This window comes from Pleurodeles waltl, chromosome 3_1 (genome assembly GCF_031143425.1).
Source record: "Pleurodeles waltl isolate 20211129_DDA chromosome 3_1, aPleWal1.hap1.20221129, whole genome shotgun sequence".
Lineage (NCBI taxonomy): Eukaryota > Metazoa > Chordata > Amphibia > Caudata > Salamandridae > Pleurodeles > Pleurodeles waltl.
This window is the reverse complement of record NC_090440.1, coordinates 1,193,893,970-1,193,914,900: the sequence shown is the minus strand read 5'-3', so window position 1 is coordinate 1,193,914,900 and position 20,931 is coordinate 1,193,893,970.

Sequence of the window (20,931 nt, the reverse complement as noted above, 5' to 3'; positions counted from 1 at the left end):
TATGAGAATGTGGGCCACTTGGACCCAAATATATAGTAAAATCTGTTAAAATAAATCCAATTCTGTTATTGTTACAAGATTCAATCTGATCCCTAAGAGTAATGGGAGTGTCACAGAATGTGGGACCTGAAGTAGCATCATAAAATGTCAACAAAACAACATTGCCAACTGCGAGAGGGATAATAAGATTTACCTGTACTTTTGTTGCCAATTCCTTGACTCCACAGTTCAGAGACAGGAAATCCACCCCATTGATGTTCCCTTGGCGATGGGATTGAAATATGATTTATACATCTCCAGAAGGAAGGACCCTTCTGCCTCTCACGTCTCCTGAAAGTATATTATGGCACATAAGCTTACAAATAATAATCATTCAGGGTCATGTATTTTATTCTTAATGCCGGTCACATTCCAAGAAGCTAATAAAACCTGACAAGCATTATTTTCCTTTATGTTCAGATGGTCATCATGGAGATTAGGCAAGAAAGAGGGGTCACCATCGGCAATAATAAGTGCTCTATTCTGAGTAGCCCTCATATCAGCCAATTGAACTGGTCCCCCACCTACATTTGCCACATCCCCTGCTCCCTCTACATGATTGGGACTATACAGTCAGTTTAATGACTCTACCCTTAGCTCCTCAAAGCGGTTATTGGAGGATATAGCAAAATCTGCACTTTTGGCTGCCCTGGGGTCTCCAGAACCAGTACCCATTTCCCAATCACCAGCCAAGGAAAACGCTGGGCAGTCATCCGTCAATAAAAGTATCCCAAAGGAAAAGGCTGAAAATTAGTTTTTATAGGTAGACCTTCCTGCTAAGTTCAAGATAATTAGAGCAGTTCTAGCACAATGAAAATTAACAAAATCCCCGTGGGATGTTTTGGGAGTTGTTCCAACCCAATCCACCCTCTGAGCCATGATACTCCTATTTGCCAGGAATCTCCCTTCACCACCTAGTTGGATTAGCCAGTGGCTAACCTTATTTCGCAGACTGGGAACAGCCTTCTCTGCCCTCATGTTCCAACGTAGGAACCCCTATCACCATGATAGCAGAATTTTAGTGCTTTAAACCCAGAACCCTTTGCACTCAAACGTATTTCTTTGTGTCCCCCTAGATTGGCTTTAGTTAAAGCAAAAATTACATAATTTTCTGGCGGCAAGTTCCCGCTTGAGTTCGGTTGAATAATCACTCCTGGCTGGGTCTCACTGCCTCTCCACTTATTAGTAGCGTTTGTAATAGCAATGTGGCTTGGAAACATTATGGGGGTCATTACAACATTGGTGGTAAAAGCCACTTACCGCCGTGCAGAAGACCGCCAACACACCGCCGCGGAAATCCACCACAGCTATTATGACACATCTCGGAATCCGCCGAAATTCAGACACCCACACAACTCCGCCACACCAAAGGTCAGTATTAAACTGGCAAAAACAATTCCTCCACCGTCACGCCAACAGAAACACGCCCATGCTATCACGACCCACGAATCCACGTGGCGGTCTTTCAACCGCGGTATTCCATTGGCAGTACACACCGCTGCGCTCAAAATACACACACATCTCCAAAACACCCCCACATTGGACAATTCCAAATACACACACCTGACACACATACAAACACCACTCTCACACACCCAACACAACATAAAACACACACCCACATCACCCACAAACCCCTACAACCATAATTCACGAATGAAGGCCAGAGAGACTGAGAGCACAGCAATTGCGAACCCCACCACACAGAGGCACACAACACCATCACCCATACAACATTCCACGCACAAAACACCACACACCACTACACATCACAACACACACATCAACACTAACACCACCCCACACATCACCCACACCATCCCATGTCACGCCAAAGACAGCCCCGGTTTTCCGAGGAGGATCTCATGGTCATGGTGGAGGAAATCCTACGGGTAGAGCCACAGCTATTTGGCTCACAGGTGCAGCACACCTCCATAGCCAGGAAGATGGAGCTATGGCGCAGAATCGTGGACAGGGTCAACGCTGTCGGACAGCATCCAAGAAATCGGGAGGACATCAGGAAGAGGTGGAACGACCTACGGGGAAAGGTGCGTTCTGTGGTCTCCAGGCACAACATCGCGGACTGCCGGCGGACCCCCCACCTCCTCCCCCACAACTAACAACATGGGAGGAGCAAGTCTTGACCATCATGCATCCAGAGGGCCTCGGAGGAGTCGGTGGAGGAATGGACACTGGTACGTCAAATCTTAACTATCATATCCCCCACCCTACCTGCATGCTATCACACACCCCCACCCTCACCCCCTCCCCTATCACCCCAAATCCTCATTAATGTACAAATAACACAAACCACTCATCCCAACACCAAGCGCTGCATGACACAACTAAGCATGGTCACCCCTCACCAAAGCATGCTCACTGCACATACCCAGAACAACCCCCTAACCATCATCACACAAACCCACACACAGGAATGCTTGCACTGGGGTACACGCACACCCACCCATTGCACACCATTACACACACACATGCAATAATCATGCTCTCATATCCCTGCAGGACCACTAAGGAACGTCACCACACCGGAGGGTCCAGACATCTCCACTCCACCCACAGAAGAGGCCCACAGTGACAACAGCAGCTCTGCCTTACTGGATCCTGATAACCAGCCCGGACCATTGTGGGCCTCGGGACAGTTGGTTCCCCTTTCACAGGCACAGCCCAACACTGACCTTCCACCCTCTGGTAACACCAGCACATCACCCACCCAGCAGGCCCATACCTCCGTACCCAGGACACGTCAATCACTGGTGTGTCCAACACTACAGGGGACCCAGGATAACAACAACAGGGACCTGGGGGCAGTGGTAGTGGGCAAACGGTCCAGCGGACGGAGGCACAGGAACACAGGGGAACTGGGAGGGCTGCTGTGTGACAGGGGGGGGACAGGCCAAGGGAACCCACTCTCCACGAGGCCCTCTCCTCCATCATGGGAGCATACCACCACTCCCAGGACACAATGGCGACGGTCCTGGCCAAGTTTCAGGAGACCCAGCGCCTGCAGGAGGAGCAGTATTTGGGGTTCAGGGAGGAGCTCAGAACCATCAGCTCCGCCCTGGGCACCATCGTAGGGGTGCTGAAGGACATACAAAAGACCATGAGGGACACCGTGGCACTCCAAGGGGCCCCTGAGACTAGCCTGGACGATGAACTGCCCAACACCTCCGCCGGCGCTAGTGGACAGGACGCCCCGCCACAGGACCACCACACCAGCACCCCACCCCCTGCAGACCGACAACCACCACGCAAGCGGTCCCTGAGATCCAGGAACAGGACAGAGCAAGATAGCAAGACCCCCGCCAGGAAATGAGACCGCCATGATTGTCCTCCCACTGTCCCACTTTGTTACCCTGTCCATACTTTAACTGCCCCAGCTCCACTTCCTATGCCCATATGGGCAGTGCACCTGTGTGACCAATAGACTGGACTCTGCCATAGACATTCCTCCACCGTCCCCCATCACCATTTTACAACCCCCGTCCATTTTTGAGCACTTAAATAAACACCCTTGAACCACAAAAAAATCAGGAGTCAGTCTGTGATTTGGTAAATTTGTATTATCAATGACAGTGTCAAAATGCGTTTTCAATTGTAAAGCCAACATACCTATGTCACACATCACAAGTACTTGAAGGATGCAAGCAGATGACACACGTTGGTAACCACACCTGTGAAACTGTAATGGAAAGGTACAACTCAGTGACCAAATAGTGCTATGGAATGACAGACATGATAGAGGTAGAAGTGTGAAAGTGAATGTAATGGTAAAAAAGAAATGTTCTCACCTGTGTGTCACTGGAAATATTGCTGTATGACTGACTCCCTGTTGTCTATGTCTTCTTCCTTAGCTTCCTCCTCATCACTGTCCACAGGCTCCACAGGCTCCACAACACCGCCATCTGGACCATCCTCCTGCAGAAAAGGCACCTGTCGTCGCAAAGCAAGATTGTGAAGCATCGAGCAGGCGATGATGATCTCGCACACCTTCTTCGGTGAGTAGAATAGGGAACCACCTGTCATATGGAGGCACCTGAACCTGGCCTTCAGGAGGCCAAAGGTGCGTTCGATCACCCTCCTAGTCCGCCCATGGTCCTCATTGTAGCGTTCCTCTGCCCTGGTCCTGGGATTCCTCACTGGGGTCAATAGCCAGGACAGGTTGGGGTAACCAGAGTCCCCTAGTAGCCACACACGGTGCCTCTGGAGTTGACCCATCACATACGGGATACTGCTATTCCGCAGGATGTAGGCGTCATACACAGAGCCAGGGAACATAGCATTTACCTGGGAGATGTACTGGTCTGCCAAACATACCATCTGTACATTCATCGAATGATAACTCTTCCGGTTCCTGTACACCTGTTCACTTCTGTGGGGGGGGACCAGAGCTACATGGGTGCCATCAATAGCACCTATGACGTTGGGGATATGTCCAAGGGCATAGAAGTCACCTTTAACTGTACCCAAATCCTCCACCTGAGGGAAAACGATGTAGCTCCTTACGTGTTTCAGCAGGGCAGACAACACTCTGGACAACAGGTTGGAAAACATAGGCTGGGACATCCCTGATGTCATGGCCACTGTTGTCTGAAAAGACCCACTTGCAAGGAAATGGAGCACTGACAGCACCTGCACGTCAGGGGGGATTCCAGTGGGATGACGGATTGGTGACATCAGGTATGGCTCCAACTGGGTACATAGTTCCTGGATAGTGGCACGGTCAAACCTGTAGGTGATGATTAAATGTCGCTCCTCCATTGTCAACAGGTCCACCAGCGGTCGGTACACCGGACGATTCCACCATCTTCTCAAATGTCCAAGCTGACGGTGCCTAGGAAGGACAACAGCGACCACAGAGTCAACAAATTTCCAGGTATGTACCCACAGATACACAGAACACGACACCACACACAAAACTCTTCCTGTATGTGTGTTGAGTGTAGGCTTAGGTATGTGTGACGCAGTAGTAAATGAAGCCATGTGGGCCCCTGAAATGGCGGCTGCCTGACCTCTAAACTGGGACAATGGGATGTGAGGTATCTGCGCTGGCGTTGTACCCCGTCACAGTAGGCGGTCATAGACCGCGGCGCAATGCTGCATTGGTTAACATTGGACCCTATGGGTCCCAGGAGCCAATGATGAAGTGCGCCGGCGGTGATGATACGCACCGCCGCGGACGTCACTGCCACGGACGTGACTGCCATTTTCTATCTGTTCAATCACTCAATACCTGATCTTCGACAGGAGAGGACCTACACTGCAAGTGCTGCTGTGACCTCGGTCTGGAAGAGACAATGGCTGCTGCGTCTGGATAAGGGCCCCTGCCTTCACTGCTCAGGAGTTGGAGAAGCTCGTAGACGGGGTCCTCCCCCAGTACAAGCTACTCTACGGTCCTCCAGACCAACAGGTAAGTACCAAGGGAGCACGTTGTATGGGCTATGCCTGGGTGGAGAGGGCTGGTTGTAAGAAGGAAGGGGGCAGAGTTCAGGGAACATGAAGGACTGTGAATGCATGTGCCACATGGCAAGGGTAGGGATGGGGGCCACTCACATCGACGGTGCAGTTGGTAATTACTTTTCTTCTTCCCCTGTGCATGTCATGTAGGTCAGCGCCCACCAGAAGAAGGACATTTGGCATGCCATCGCCAAGGACGTCCGGACCCTGGGGGTCCAGCAGAGACGGGGCACCCACTGCCTGAAAAGATGGGAGGACATCCGCCGCTGGAGCAAGAAGAAGACGGCGGAGGCTGAGCTGGGGATGGCCTCCCAACGTGGTAGGGGTGCCCGTCGCACCATGACCCCCCTGATGTTTAGGATCCTGGAGGTGGCATACCCGGAGTTGGATGGGCACTTGAGGGCATCACAGCAGACACAAGGGGGTGAGTACACTCTCATTCTGGGGACTTTGCGTGCAGTGGAGGGGTCTGGGTGGGGGAGGAGGGATGTGGGTTTCCCTAGGCCAGGGCGACTTACTTAGGCTAGGCCCCTCCGTAATGCAGGCCATGTGTCACTCCACCTCACCTCAGTAGAGGGCCAAGTACAGGTATACATGCCCCTGTGGCATCCATGTGTGCAGATGTCCACCAGAGCCATGTAGGCCAGATCCCAGGAATTGCATCTGTAGTGGCCAAGAGCACGGTGTAGTGCAGGGGGCTGCTGTGTCTGTATTGTCCGCCAACGGTAGCGGTAAGCTATGCACTCAACCTGTCTTTCTTCTGTCATCCCCCCCCCCTTTTTCTGCTCTCCCTGTTCTTTTGTGCATCAGCATCATCAGGCAGAGGTACAGTGGCACCGGAGCACGAGGGAGCTGCATCCCACATGGCCATGGAGGGCCACACCACGGACTCAGAATACACCAGTGAGACGGAGGGCGAGGGGAGCTTCACATCGGTCACCGGATCACCAACCAGCGACACGGACTCGTCCGCCAATGGGAGCTCCCTTGTGGTGGCGTCACCATCTGTGCCCCCCACTTCTACAGGTACAGCCGACACCTCCCCTACCAGCACGGCCCTCCCTGCAGCCCTCAGCGTTCGCCCCGTGCCCGCTCACCCAGGAGGGTGGGCATCACCTTCGCCCCAGGCACCTAAGCCCCTGCCCCTGTCACCCCTGCTGCCCTCAGTAAGGAGGCCATTGACCTCCTCAGGTCACTCACTGTTGGGCAGTCTACCATTGTGAATGCCATCCAGGGTGTAGAAAGGGAGTTGCAAAACACTAATGCATTCCTGGAGGGCATTCATTCTGGTCAGGCTGCCCATCATCGAACCCTGCAATCTCTGGCCTCAGCACTGATGGCAGCCATTGTCCCTGTGTCTAGCCTCCCCCCTCCAACTTCCTCCACCCAGACCCAATCCCCTGTACCACAGCCTATCCCAAGCACACCATCAAACAAGCATGCATACACCTCAACACACACAAGTAGCTCAGGCAAACATAGGCACCACACAACCCACAGGCACTCATGCAAGCATCACCCACATACAGACACAGCAACATCCACTGCCTCCACTGTGTCCCCCTCCTCGTCGTCACCCTCCTCCCTCCCAGTGTCGTCTACACCCTCACCTGCATGCACTACATCTACAGGCACTAGGATTCGCACCAGAACACCCAGCACCACACCCCGCTCACCTGCACTCACCACCCCCACTACCATTTACACGTCCCCTGTGTCCACTCCCAGTGTGTCTATGACGCCCCCTCCCAAAGTACACAAACGTGGGCACCCACACACCCAACATCCATCCACCTCACGACAGCCTCCAGTACCTGCACCCAAAACACCTAAAGTTACACCTCCTACAACCACCTCCTCTTCCTTCACTCCCAGACCCCCTCCAGCTACCCATCCCAGTCTGCGTCAGCAACTCTTCCTCAGCAACGTTGACCTCTTTGCCCCCACCCCCACCCCCACCCCTCCAATTCATAAGTCCCATAGTAGCACCTCATCCAAAAAAACTCCAGGACCTGTGGTGCGTGTTCAAGGTGTGTGGAGTGCACCGGCCACCAGGGCAGCCAGTGACACGGAGCCAAAGCACTGCCAGTCCACCCCCTGTAAAGCACCTCAAGTTGGAAAGTGGCTGACGGGACAGGATGAAGACTCCTGGCGGCAAATCTGCTCACAATGGTCCCAGGGGGATTGCAGAGTCAGCTGTGACTCCTCCAAAGGTGGTGAGGGGCCAGAAGAAGTCTGCACAGTCTGGGAAGAGCAGCACGGCGGACAAGGGCGCCATCCTCCCCGGCGGCCGGGACGCCACCGCCAGCACTGTCGTCACTAGTCCGGAGACCACCGCCAGAGTCAGTGCCCAGGAGGGCAGCAGTATCGTCACTGGTCCGGAGACAGACCACCGCCAGAGTCAGTGCCCAGGAGGGCAGCAGTATCGTCACTAGTCAGGAGACCACCGCCGGAGTCAGTGCCCAGGAGGGCAGCAGTACCGTCACTGGTCAGGAGACCACCACCGGAGTCAGTGCCCAGGAGGGCCCCGGCAGCCACAGCCCCGCTGGGCAATAACGGACCGTCATGCCACACACCAATGCACAGGTCAGAGCCCGCCATGGCAAAGCACCTCTGCACAAGGAAAACACCGCCATGGCAAAGCACCGCTGAACAGGGCAAAGCACCGCTGAACAGGTCAGAGACCGCCATGGCAAAGCACCGCTGAACAGGGCAAAGCACCGCTGAACAGGTCAGAGACCGCCATGGCAAAGCACTGCTGAACAGGTCAGAGACCGCCATGGCAATGCACCGCTGAACAGGGCAAAGCACTGCTGAACAAGGAATACACAGCCACATCAAGCATCGTTATCCCATGTGCAGCTGGGACAGTGACGGAACAGGAACCGTCACAGGGAGCCTAATGCAGTCTGGGCACCATTCCCCCTCCAGAACCAGTGGAGACATGCATCCACTCCGTCTGTCCTTAACAGGATTAAGCACTCTGGGCACCATTCCCCAACCAGAACCAGTGGAGACATGCATCCACTCCGTCTGCCCTTAACAGGATGAAGCACTCTGGGCACCAGTCCCCCTCCAGAACCAGTGGAGACTGTTATCCACTTGAGAGACTGTGGCTTTGCACTCCCCAGGATGGTACAGTGGACAAACCACCCACTGTAGAGACTTGAGAGACTGTGGCTTTGCACTCCCCAGGATGGTACAGTGGGCAAACCACCCACTGTAGAGACATGAGAGACTGTGGCTTTGCACTCCCCAGGATGGTACAGTGGGCAAACCACCCACTGTAGAGACTTGGGAGACTGTGGCTTTGCACTCCCCAGGATACATCAATGGGCATGGAGCCCCGTCGTGGATCTGGCGTGGTGCTGTAATCCGGCTGAGGTGCCCCCCCCTTCCCTTCCCCCTGAGGTGCCTGTTGTATTTCTATCTGATGGCCCTGCAGTGTTCTCTCCGTTTGTGGACAGGTATCTAGTGTGGGCCTCGCCCATGCATTTTTGGACCAGTGGTGCACGGACATTGATATATGCATACCTGCACTACTTCTCGTAATGTATATAATTTTGAATGTGTATATATATCTGTATATATTTGGAACTGTATTTTGATACATTACAATGTTTGAACTGATTTCCTTTTGTCTTTGCATTCTTCCAGGGGGGTTGTGGGTTGTTACTGTGATGTTTGGAAATGCATTGGTGTGTGTGTTGTAATGTGTGAGGGTGGGGGTGGGGGTGTTGCGTGTGTGTGTCCCTGACTTTTGCCTCCCCACTCCCCTATGTCGTAGGTGCAGTACTCACCGTTGTCTTCGGCGCCGTCGCTGCTGATGTTCGTAGATGAGGAGGAAGACAAGGGCAGGGAGTATTTGTAATTCCGGCTCCATGGTGTCCTCCTTCCTCGTGGAGTATGTTGAGGTGAGCGTTTTACCATTGCAAAAGCTGTTTCCGCCGTGTTTTTGTCCACAGTGAATCCGCCCCGGAAAAGGTGGCAGATTGGCGGGTTGTGATACTGTGGGCAGTACATTGTCTTCCGCCTGTCTGTTGGCGATGACCGCCGCGCTGCTTGTCTGTACCGCCGTGGCGGGCGGTGTGTTAAAGTGGCTGTCTATGTTGGCTGTTTCTGCCACGGTCATAATTCCCTTTTTTTGTCCGCCGGCCTGTTTGCGGTATTACCGCACCTTTAACACCCTTCCGCCAGGTTTGTAATGACCCCCTATATCTTGTTCTGGAGCAGTAATGCCAATGCCCAGTTTCTCCTCCACTGAGCATATTTCCTCAATAATGCCCCTGCTGCTGTAGTAAAAAATGAGAGGATCGAGGAATTGGCAGCGTCCTTGAGAGCCTTATCCTTGAAAGTAGATGCATACACTGTTACTCCTCACCAAGTGCAGCAAGTTTACACTTACCCATTTCACTAAAGGTACACAAATGGCTGCAATCAATAAAGAGGGTTGGCCCAGCCCTGCCTCCTCCGGTCTACGATGGGCATGGATGGGACTGTCCTTGGCCCACGCGCATGCTGCACATCGGGAGATGTAAAGGCGCTTTATAGTCCAGGTAGTAGTATTACTGAACTAATTTGCTGATATATTGATCACTATACAGGATACTCATGCAGCACTGGTAGCAAAGACTGACACTAGTTTTGATGTAGGGTTAACTCAGATCACAAGAAACCAGCACCTTTAGTATCAGAAATAGAAGCAAAACTTACGAGATCTGAGTCCTCCGGAAGCACTTTGAGAACGTGCATGACAGAATCTCATTCTTTGATCATTGGGCCAAAGATGTAGAAGGAAAAGCTATGAAAACCAACATTCAGATTGGTGGCTTAACTGAATGAACTGAAAGCTTTAGCATTCAACATTTTTTGGAAGGGTTACTAAGTACAAAGCTTGCAACTGATTACCTAATCACGTTCTTATCAGTTTAACAGTCACACAGGACCATATTATCACTACTAACATCTGGAGGGCCAGCCAGGTCTATAATCTGTAAACTGTTATACTACAACCAAAGAGGCATAAACCTGCAGTCTGCTAGATAAGGTGCCCCCTGCACTGTCAAAAAGTGGGCAGACAGGGCTATTGTCTTCAGGTTTTGCTCCTTGAAGAGGCTCTACAATGCTCTATAGATGAGACTGTCCGCATGATTTGCAGCCTTTTTGACAGGTTGAACAGGTAACTGTAATCATAGTTGTGCTATGAAACAGATCATGCTCATGTTGTGACAAAAGCCTTGCTTCCAGTTGACAGGTTGGGGTAGGCATGCATGCCTAATCAGGTGTTATAAGCCTCCTATATAAGGTCTTACTTGTTATAGAACGAGCAACATTGTGGTATATTGAACAATATACAGGACAGGTTTCTGTACAGTTTGCATCCTGAGCAATTATTTCAAGGTGCTTTCAAATATAATGATCACAGAAAAGCAGTCACACTGAAGAAAAGCAATTGCCCAGGGTCACAGAGTTTAGTCATTCTAGATAGCTAGGTTCTTTGGTTCAGGGCACCACAAAAAGCTTCAGACTGGCCTGGATGGCCCATACACAAGTGATGATGCAAAATTACTGATTTTTCCTGACTACACTCTAATGGTACAACAACAGAGGAAAGCATATCTTGAAGTTAAGAAACAACTCCTTGAATTACACCTTAAGTACATCATTCAATGTCGATCTGAAAGTCTTGTACATTGGGAAATCTCACATCTTCAGTGATACATCATCAGTATGTAAATGAGCTGCAACACTGACAAACTCTGGGAGCCCTATCTTTCGGTCATCCTGAAAACATAATGAGATCTAGACCACAACGAAGGAGAAAAACACAAAAGGTTGACAGACCATCCACTACTCTGCACAAGCTGTGAGGGCTACTAGAGCAGAGGAGGCACTTCATGAACCTTGGCTTGATTGTCACCAGTGGCTTAGTAGACAGCACATTGATGATTAGTAGCAACACAAACAACCTGGAAACTTCCCTGAATATGTGACTCATGGTTGAAGCTCAGTACGTATGCAAAATAATAAGGGCCCACTAGCTGCTCTAAGTTAACCTGGGTTGGAGCATATTGCCAGTTAGAATTCCATCATGGAAACTTCAGGTGGCAGCGCTGTGAGATGCAGCTTTTTTTTGGATTACGAGGGATGCCAATGTGGACAATTATAAGGACAATGGAGGTAAACTAGGGAGCATGCTGATTGAATCATATGTACTGCTAGAGAGGGAAGTATGCAAGACAGAGACTGCCATGCATACTCTTCTGAGGGTTTCTGGGGTTGATATTAAGAGCAATGATAGATTATCAGCATGTAGGGAAAGGTACAAGACGATCAAACATAGATTGAACTGATTTGCTTACAAGGAATTGACAGCCAAGCAACTCTGAGAGGGTGGCAGATCGGGCTGGTTGTAAGCTGGCCTCCTGACCTCAGAGGTGCCCCAAATTCCAGTGACAATGGTGTGAGGAGATAACCCAGTGTATGCGCTATGCACAGAACAACATCAATGAAATGTTTGTTAATTACTGCACCTCCAAAGATGTGGTACCAAGTGAGATATAGGGCACACTTACTGAAGTTATAAGGACATGAGGCTCCTCCCATTTCATCAGACGATCAAAGACTTGCTCTGGAGGCACCCCTGGCTGTGGCTGAAACTATGCAAATTATAGAAGTGATAACTAGAGGCCAGAAGCCAAGGTTGGATGGCTTGCCAAACAAATTTTATTCAGCATACAAAATACTGATGATTTCTCAGATCTTGGAGGTCTATAACCAGGTGCGAACCTTACTCATGCCTCCACAACTGATAGGCATTCTAATAGTGATTCTGAATTCTAGCTGTGATAGTTTTGATAGGATTTTGAACATACCACTCTATGATGAACATAGACCAGAAAAACCTGAGGATAGTGCTAACAAATAGATTGTTGCCTTTGCTCTGTGTTTTAGCTCATGATCAAAATGACTTCTTTTGGGCAGGAGAACCTCCTTGAACTTTTAGAGACTAGTCTACTTGATGACAGCCCATCTAGATGATAAACACTCACCAGCAATAGCATCATTGCCCATTTCAAATTCCTACAATTGAATTTTCTTAATCAAAACTGTCTCACCCCAAGGAAGCTCAGTAAGATATGGAGACTTAAAATAATATCCCAGATGTGAGGGTCTACAGCCAGATTTGACCATAGGAGTGTTCAAATCTATTAAAGTACTGGAAATATATGAGTAAAACAATAGGAAAAGTAGTGGGTAGAAGAATAGGCTGTACTTTGAGGGTGAGAATGCTGGGCTTGATGCCCAGAGAGAAATGGAGGAATAATGAGCAGGTGTGCAGATTTGACCATAGTCGTAGCAACATGTTGCCTAGCCATGTCATGAAGATCAACAATACCACTTGGCAACAAAAACTGTCTAAGGGAGGCAAAGAAATGCGTGGAGGCAGAATTCACAAAAGTAAGAAGCTCAGCTATACATATACCAGATAGGGAAAACAATAATGTTGGAAACCGAAAGGCTTTCTGATTATACATCACCCTGAATGACAGGCCCTTCCAAATGAATAACACAATGTACTGGTGTGCTTAATCATTAAGGCCCTCGTTACAACCCTGGCGGTAAATCCCGCTTTCCGCCGCGCTGAAGATCACCAACATACCGTTGCGGCGGCGTAATTCCGCTACAGGTATTATGACCCACATCTCGGAATCCGCCACAATACAGACACCCACACAGGTCCGCCACACCAAAGGTCAGTGATAAACTTGCGATACCAAAACCTACACCATCATGCCAACAAGTATACGCCCACACTATCACGACCCACAAATCAACGTGGCGGTCTTTCAACCACGGTAATCCATTGGCGGTACACACTGCTGCGCTCAAAATACACACACACTTACAAAACCACACCACATTGTACAATTCGAAATACACACACCTGATACACATACACACACACCACCCCCACAACACTACAAAACACACACCCACATTACCCACAAACCCTTACAACTAATATTTTGGAAGAGGCACAGAGAGAGGGATTAGCAAACACAACACCAGCATCCACAGGCACACAACACCATCACCCTTACAACATCCACGCACCTCAAACAACACACACCAACACATCCCCCCACACATCACAACAGACAGCACCTCACACATCACCCACACCACATCATGGCACCTCAAAGACAGCCCAGGTTTTCATAGGAGGAGCTCAGGGACATGGTGGAGGAAATCATCTGGGTAGAGCCACAGCTTTTCAGATCACAGGTGCAGCACACCTCCATTGCTAGGAAGATGGAGCTGTGGCGGAGAATCGTCAACAGGGTCAATGCAGTGGGACAGCATCCAAGAACACAGGATTACATCAGGAAGAGGTGGAATGACCTACAGGGGAACCCCACCTCCTCCCTCACAACGAACAACATGGGAGAAGCAAGTCTTGGCAATAGTGCATCCTGAGGGCCTCGCAGGAGTAGCAGGAGGACTGGACTCTAGTAAGTCATATCTTTATTACCATATCCCCCACACCCCACCTGCATGCCATCACATACCCCCACCCTTACCCTCACTCCCATCACTCCATCATCTCACATGTCCCACTATCATAACCCACACATCTCAACACAAAGGCCCTGCATGCAACACCTATGCATGGACCACCGTCACCAAAGCATGTCCAGTACAGATACCCACACAGACCCCAAACCAACTATCACAAAAGGGCAAACACAATGATGCAAGCACAGGAGTAGAGGGTACCTCACCCAATGCACAAGATGGCACACACAGATACTAAAACTAGGCATTTACACCCCAACAGGACCCATACCCAACGTCACCGGACATGAGGTGCCAGACATATCCAGTCCCCCCACAGAAGATGCCCACAGTGATGACAGCAGCTCTGAACGCCTGGATCAAGATGACCAGCCCGGCCCATCAGGGACCTCTGGACAGTCGGTTTCCCTGCCACTGTCTCTAGCCACCACAGACCCTCCCCCCTCAGGAAACACCAGCACAGCACCCACCCAGCGGGCCCATCCCTCTGTCCCCAGGACACGTCAATCAGCAGTGTGTCCACCACTACAGGGAACCCAGGCAAACCCACCAAAACAAGACAATCAGGGACCTGGGGTTAGTGGCAGTGGGCACATGGTTCAGGGACCAGAGGCACAGGATAACAGGGAAGCTGGGAGGACTGCTGTGCCACAGGGGAAGGACAGGCTCAGGGAACCCACTCTCCACGAGGCACCCTCCAACATTACGGGAGCATACCACCATTCCTAGGAGACCATGGGCAGGGTACTGGCCAAGTTTTAGGAGACCCAGTGGCTGCAGGAGGAACACTACCTGGGGATCAGGGAGGACTTGAAGTCCATCAACAACACCCTGGTCACCATTGCAGGGGTGCTGGCAGACCTTGTCAACACCATGAGGGACATGGTGGGACACAAACGGGCCCCTGACACTAGCCTGGACGATGAAAAGCCCTCCACCTCCACCAGTGCTACTGGACAGGAGGCCCCGCCACAGGACCAACAGGCCACCAGCATCCCACCCCATGCAGAAGGAGAACCACCCCGCAAACAGTCCCTGAGATCCAGGAACAAGACAGAGAACATTGCCAAGACCCCGCCAGGAAATAAGACCCTCCTGAATGTCACCCTTCTGTCCCACTTTGTCACCCTGTCCACTTTAAACTGTCATTGTTCCCCCTTCTATGCCCCATTGGACAATGCACCTGTGAGACCAAGAGACTGGACTCCACCAAGGACATTCCTCAACCATCACCCCAGCCCATTGCACACCCCACTATACTTATTAGCACTGAAATAAACACCCTTGAATCACCAAACAATCTGGAGTCAGTCTGTGCTTTCACAAATGTGTAATTGCAACATCTCTGAAATATAGCAATGCCAATGTACTTGTTCACATACAAATGTTACACATCTGTAGGCCAGGAGTGAACATAGCAGAGGGTAGAACTTGGGACCCAGATCTGTGAAATGGAAAGCCAAAGTGACAAGTCAGGGTCCATACACAGAGTGAAAAAGGCAGACTAATGCTAGGTCCTACAATAGTATGAGATGTGGGAAGCAGTTCCATCCTCTTACCTGTGTCTCACTGGAAGTATTGCATGATGATGTTGTTTCAGTTGTCTACATCTTTTTCTTCTGCCTCCTCTTCTTCACTGTCCACAGGCTCCACAGCTGCCACAAGACCACCATCACAATCACGAAAAACTAGCAGGCAGGGACAAATCTACTTGTTGTTTAAAGCAACCAAATATTCACTATTGGTTTCAAGGGTGAATTACTACCCCAAGAATTATTAAATTTATTTATAAACTGCAATATACAAATCGCCATAACGACACATATTGCTTATTAGATCACTATGGCACAAAAAAATTATAAATATACTATATATACATAAAATGTATAACTCACATATTAATTACAGCACTCATAAAAACATATAACATAGATACCCAAGAGAGGGGTAATGCCCATCAACATGACTTTCTATTATGGTCACAATATCACAATTAACACTGTGATCCAATACATTGTAGGTCACCAAGGGTCTAGCACCCAGCTGTAAAATACCTAACTATTTTTTCAAGGTATTCTGTAGTGCACCATCAATTTTGTATATCAACTTTTTGTTTCAAAGCCCTTGGTCCCATTTATCAGATGTCGACGCGTTTCGGCCTCACTATTCTTGGCCTCTTCAGGACTGTCAGGGAGCACTGGCACCTCTTTATCTAAAATCCATACTTTAACTAAAGAGTTTGTACTTGTTTCCAGTTAATTCTATTTACAACAGCAGCTCTGTCATAAACTCCATTTTGCTATCCGTTCGATGTTAACCTTGGGCTTTTACTCTCCGGCCCGTGTAACTAGCCGCATTCTCGTTGCCATCGAGACGGCTCAAAGCTGCTCTTCCAATTCAACACAAACTCAAAGCTGCTCTTCCAATTCCGCCATTTTCTATCTGTTCCCTCACTTGATACCTGACCGTCAACAGGAGAGGACCTACACTGCAAGTGCTGCTGTGACCTGCGTCTGCAAGCGACAATGGCTACAGTGTCTGGGGAAAGGGCCCCTGCCTTCACTGCGGAGGAGTTGGAGAAACTGGTGCATGGGGTCCTCCCCCAGTATTCGCAACTGTACGGTCCTCCAGACAAACAGGTGAGTAAACTGTGTGCATGGTGGATGGCACATGATTGTATGGAGTGTCGTGGATGGAGGAGACGGGGGGGGACTGGCCAGCATGTGAGGATGGTGTGTGTATGTATGTCTGGGCTAGGGTGGGAGGTTTGTGGCCAATGAGTGAGAAGAACTGTACGGGGGAGTAACATCAATACTTACTTCACTTTTCCTCTAGGTCAGCGCCCACCAGAAGAAGGGGATTTGGCGTGTCATTGCCAAGGAAGTGCGGACCCTGGGGGTCTACCATAGACAGAACACCAACTGCCGGAAAAGATAGGAGGGCCTGCGCCACTGGACCAAGAAGACGGCAGAGGCCCAGCTGGGGATGGTCTCCCAAGGCGGAAGGGGTGCCCGTCGTACCATGACCCCCCTGATGTACCGGATCCTGGCGGTGGCATATCCGGAGTTGGATGGACGCTTGAGGGCATCACAGCAACCACAAGGGGGTGAGTACACTCTCATTGAGCTGACTCTGCACGCATTACGAGGTGTCTGGGTGAGGGAGGTGGGCTGTGGGTTCCCCTAGGCCAGGGCAGAAGCGCAAAGGTAGATCCATTGATGTGCAGCCTCATTCCCTGTCCAACCCCAAAGGTGGTATTTGCCTCTACACCTGGTCAGGCTCCTAAGGCTTACAGCTGTGCATCAAATGGGTCTAGGCAGAGTCCCCCATGGGCATGTGCTTTTCCCCTGTCCTGTCAGTGCATGGCTTAGTGCATAGGGCTGCTCCCGGTGTGCTGTGTGCGCCAACGGTAGTGGTGTTGCAGGCATTGACCATGCGTCTCCTCTGTCTTCCCCCCCTTTTGTTTGGTCACCCTCTCCTTGCGTGCATTAGCATCATCTGGTGGAGGAGCAGTGGAACCGGAGCAGGAGAAAGCTGCATCCCACATGGCCCTGGAGGGGCAGTAATGGAGTCCGAAGGCACCAGTGGGACGGAGGGCGAGGGGAGCTCCACGACTGGGACAGGAGCAGACACCAGCGACAGCGACTCCTCCTCTGATGGGAGCTCCCTTGCGGTGGCTGGCACATCTGTGCCCACTGCATCAACAGGTACAGCCACCACCCCCCTACCAGCACCGCCCTCCCAGCAGCCCCTCATCGAGTTTCCCATGCCCGTTCACCCAGGATGGTGGGCATCTCTTTCGCCCCAGACACCTCAGGCCCTGCCCCAGTCAGCCCTGCTGCCCTCAGTGAGGAGGCTTTTGACCTCCTGAGATCCCTCACTGTTGGGCAATCTACCATTTTGAACATCATCCAGGGTGTTGAGAGGCATTTGCAGCAAACAAATGCATACCTGGTGGGCATTCATTCTGGCCAGGCGGCCCGACAGAGAGCATTTCAGGCTCTGGCCTAAGCACTGATGGCAGCCATTGTCCCTGTGTCCAGCCTCCCCCCTCCAACTTCCACCACCCAGAACCAATCCCCTGTACCTCAGCCTATCCCAAGCACACCATCTGACCACAGCATGCACACTCATCAACACACAAGAGTGGACATGGCAAACATTAGCACCACACATCCCACAGGTACTCACAGAAGCACCATCCCCATGTAGACAGACCAACATTCACTACCTCCACTGTGTCCCCCTCCTACACGTGCTCCTCCTCCCTCCCTGTCTCATCTCCACTCACACCTGCATGCACAACATCCTCATCCACTACCTCCATCACCAGCACGCCCATCACCACACACCGCTCACGTGCACTCACCACTCCCACTACCATTCACACATCCCCTGTGTCCTCTCCCAGTGTGTCTGTGAGCCCTCCTCCCAAACTACACAAACGCAGGCACACACCCAACCAACAGCCATCCAACTCACAACAGCCTCCGGTCCATGCACCTTCACCCAAATTCATCAAATGTACACCTCCTACAACCACTACCTCTTCCTCCTCTCCCAAACCCACTCCATCTTGGCGTCCCAGTGTGTCTAAGAAACTTTTCCTGGCTAACATTGACCTTTTCCCTACACCTCCCCCCGTCCTTTCCCTAGGGCCAGGCTGTCCAGGTCCCAGCCCAGCACCTCAGCCACCAAATCCTCCAGCACAGTGGTTTCAGCAAGTCTGGTCACATTGCGGGCGCCACCCATCAGGGCTGCCAGTGTGCCACCTAGCGAGGCCAAGGAGCAGGCCATTCTGCCACCTGCCAAGATGAAGAAGGTGCCCACATGCCGGAGGGAGAAGCCGCGCCTACCAGCAAGCAAGGGCTCCTCCAAGCCAAAAGGGGAGAGTGGCAAGGCACCAGCAGTGACTTAAAAGGTGGGGAAGGGACACAAGTCGAAGAGCAGGTCAGGACAGGGCACGGAGACTCCGGCTTGGGGACCAGAGTCAGCTCGTCTTTCAACCACAAAACCAACATATACAGAGGTGGACACCGCCACCTGCACCACGACCTGCACCGCCACCAGCACCGCCACCAGCACTTCCACCTGAACGTCTACTGCCTCACCAACAGTCCCCAGCATCATCCCCAGTGGGCAGCCGTCCGAGGCTGCAAAATACGTCCTGCTGTGTCCCTCAACAGGTGCAGACACATGCACCACCGCCAGCACCTCCGCTACAGACACCGCCGCAACCACCAGCCCTACAATGTGCTCAGACAGTGCCATCACAGCTGACATGGCAATCATCCCCAGTGGGCAGCCGTCCAAGGCTGCAGGAGACGTCCTGGACCCTGCCCAGCGTACATGAGGCATGACTCCCAGCACTGTTTCTACCAGCAGGTGGCAGGCGAAGTCGCAGCAGGGGGGAGTGTGTCTCTGCCTCCATGGAGTATCATGCTAAATGTTCCCAGGCAATCTTGTGGCACACACACCCAGGTGAGGGAATAGGACCTGCCACACTGCATGTGAAGCACTCTGGGCACCAAGCCCCCTCCAGAACCAGTGGAGATTCACATCCACTACCTCAGTCCTTGGCAGGATGAAGCACTCTGGGCACAAAGCCCCCTCAAGAACCAGTGGAGAGATACATCCACTACCCCAGTCCTTGGCAGGGTGAAGCACTCTGGGCACAAAGCCCCCTCCAGAACCAGTAGAGAAAGGCATCCACTACCTCAGTCATTGGCAGGATAAAGCACTCTGGGCACAAAGCCCCCTCCAGAACCAGTGGAGATTCACATCCACTACCTCAGTCCTTGGAAGGATGAAGCACTCTGGGCACCAAGCCCCCTCCAGAACCAGTGGAGATTCACATCCACTACCTCAGTCCTTGGCAGGATGAAGCACTCTGGGCACCAAGCCCCCTCCAGAACCAGTGGAGAGATACATCCACTACCCCAGTCCTTGGCAGGATGAAGCACTCTGAGAGACTGTGGCTTTGCACTCCCCAGGATAAAGCAGTGGGCAACCCACCCACTGGAGAGACTTGAGAGGCTGTGGCTTTGCACTCCCCAAGACCATTCAGTGGGCATGGAGCCCCCTTGTGGAGCAGTGCCGTCGTCCGTTCATCCGGCTGAGGTGCGCCCTCCTCCCCTTCCCCCTGAGGTGCCTGTTTATTTTCCATCTGATGCCCCTGCAGTGTTCTCTCTGTTTCGAGTCAGGTATCTTGTGTGGGCTTTGCCCATGCATTTTGGAACACTGATCCACAGACAATGATTTAATTAATATCCAGACTTGTGTACTTGGTGTACATATTTCTACATACTGATTTTCGATTTTGGCCTATCTGATATTTAATTGATTACAATCGTTAAATCATTTCCTTTTGTCCTTGCGTTCTTCCAGGGGGTGACGGGGTGTATATGTAATGTTGCTGCATGTATTTGTGTGTAAGATGGTGTGGGTGAGGGTGGGGATGGGGGTGGGGGTGTTGCGTGTTTCGTGTGTCTGTCATTCTCTTTTCCCTCCCCCCTCCCCTGTGTGCTAGGTGCAGTACTCACCGTGGTCATCGCCGGCGTCTGATACAAGAGGAGGTAGACCAGCATGGGCAGCACCTGTAGTTCGGGCTCCATGGCGTCCTGGTTCTTCCTTGAGTGTCGAAAGGTGAGTGGTTTCCGTTCCAAGTCCTGTTTCCGCCGTGCTTTTGATGTTGTTGGTACCGCCCCGGAAAAGGTGGCGGATAGGCATGTTGTAATACAGTGGGCAGAACCTTGTGTTCCGCCTGTCTGTTGGCGGTGACCCCCGCGGTGTTTGTTTCTACCATGGCGGTTGGAGTGTTAAAGTGGCTGTCTATGTTGG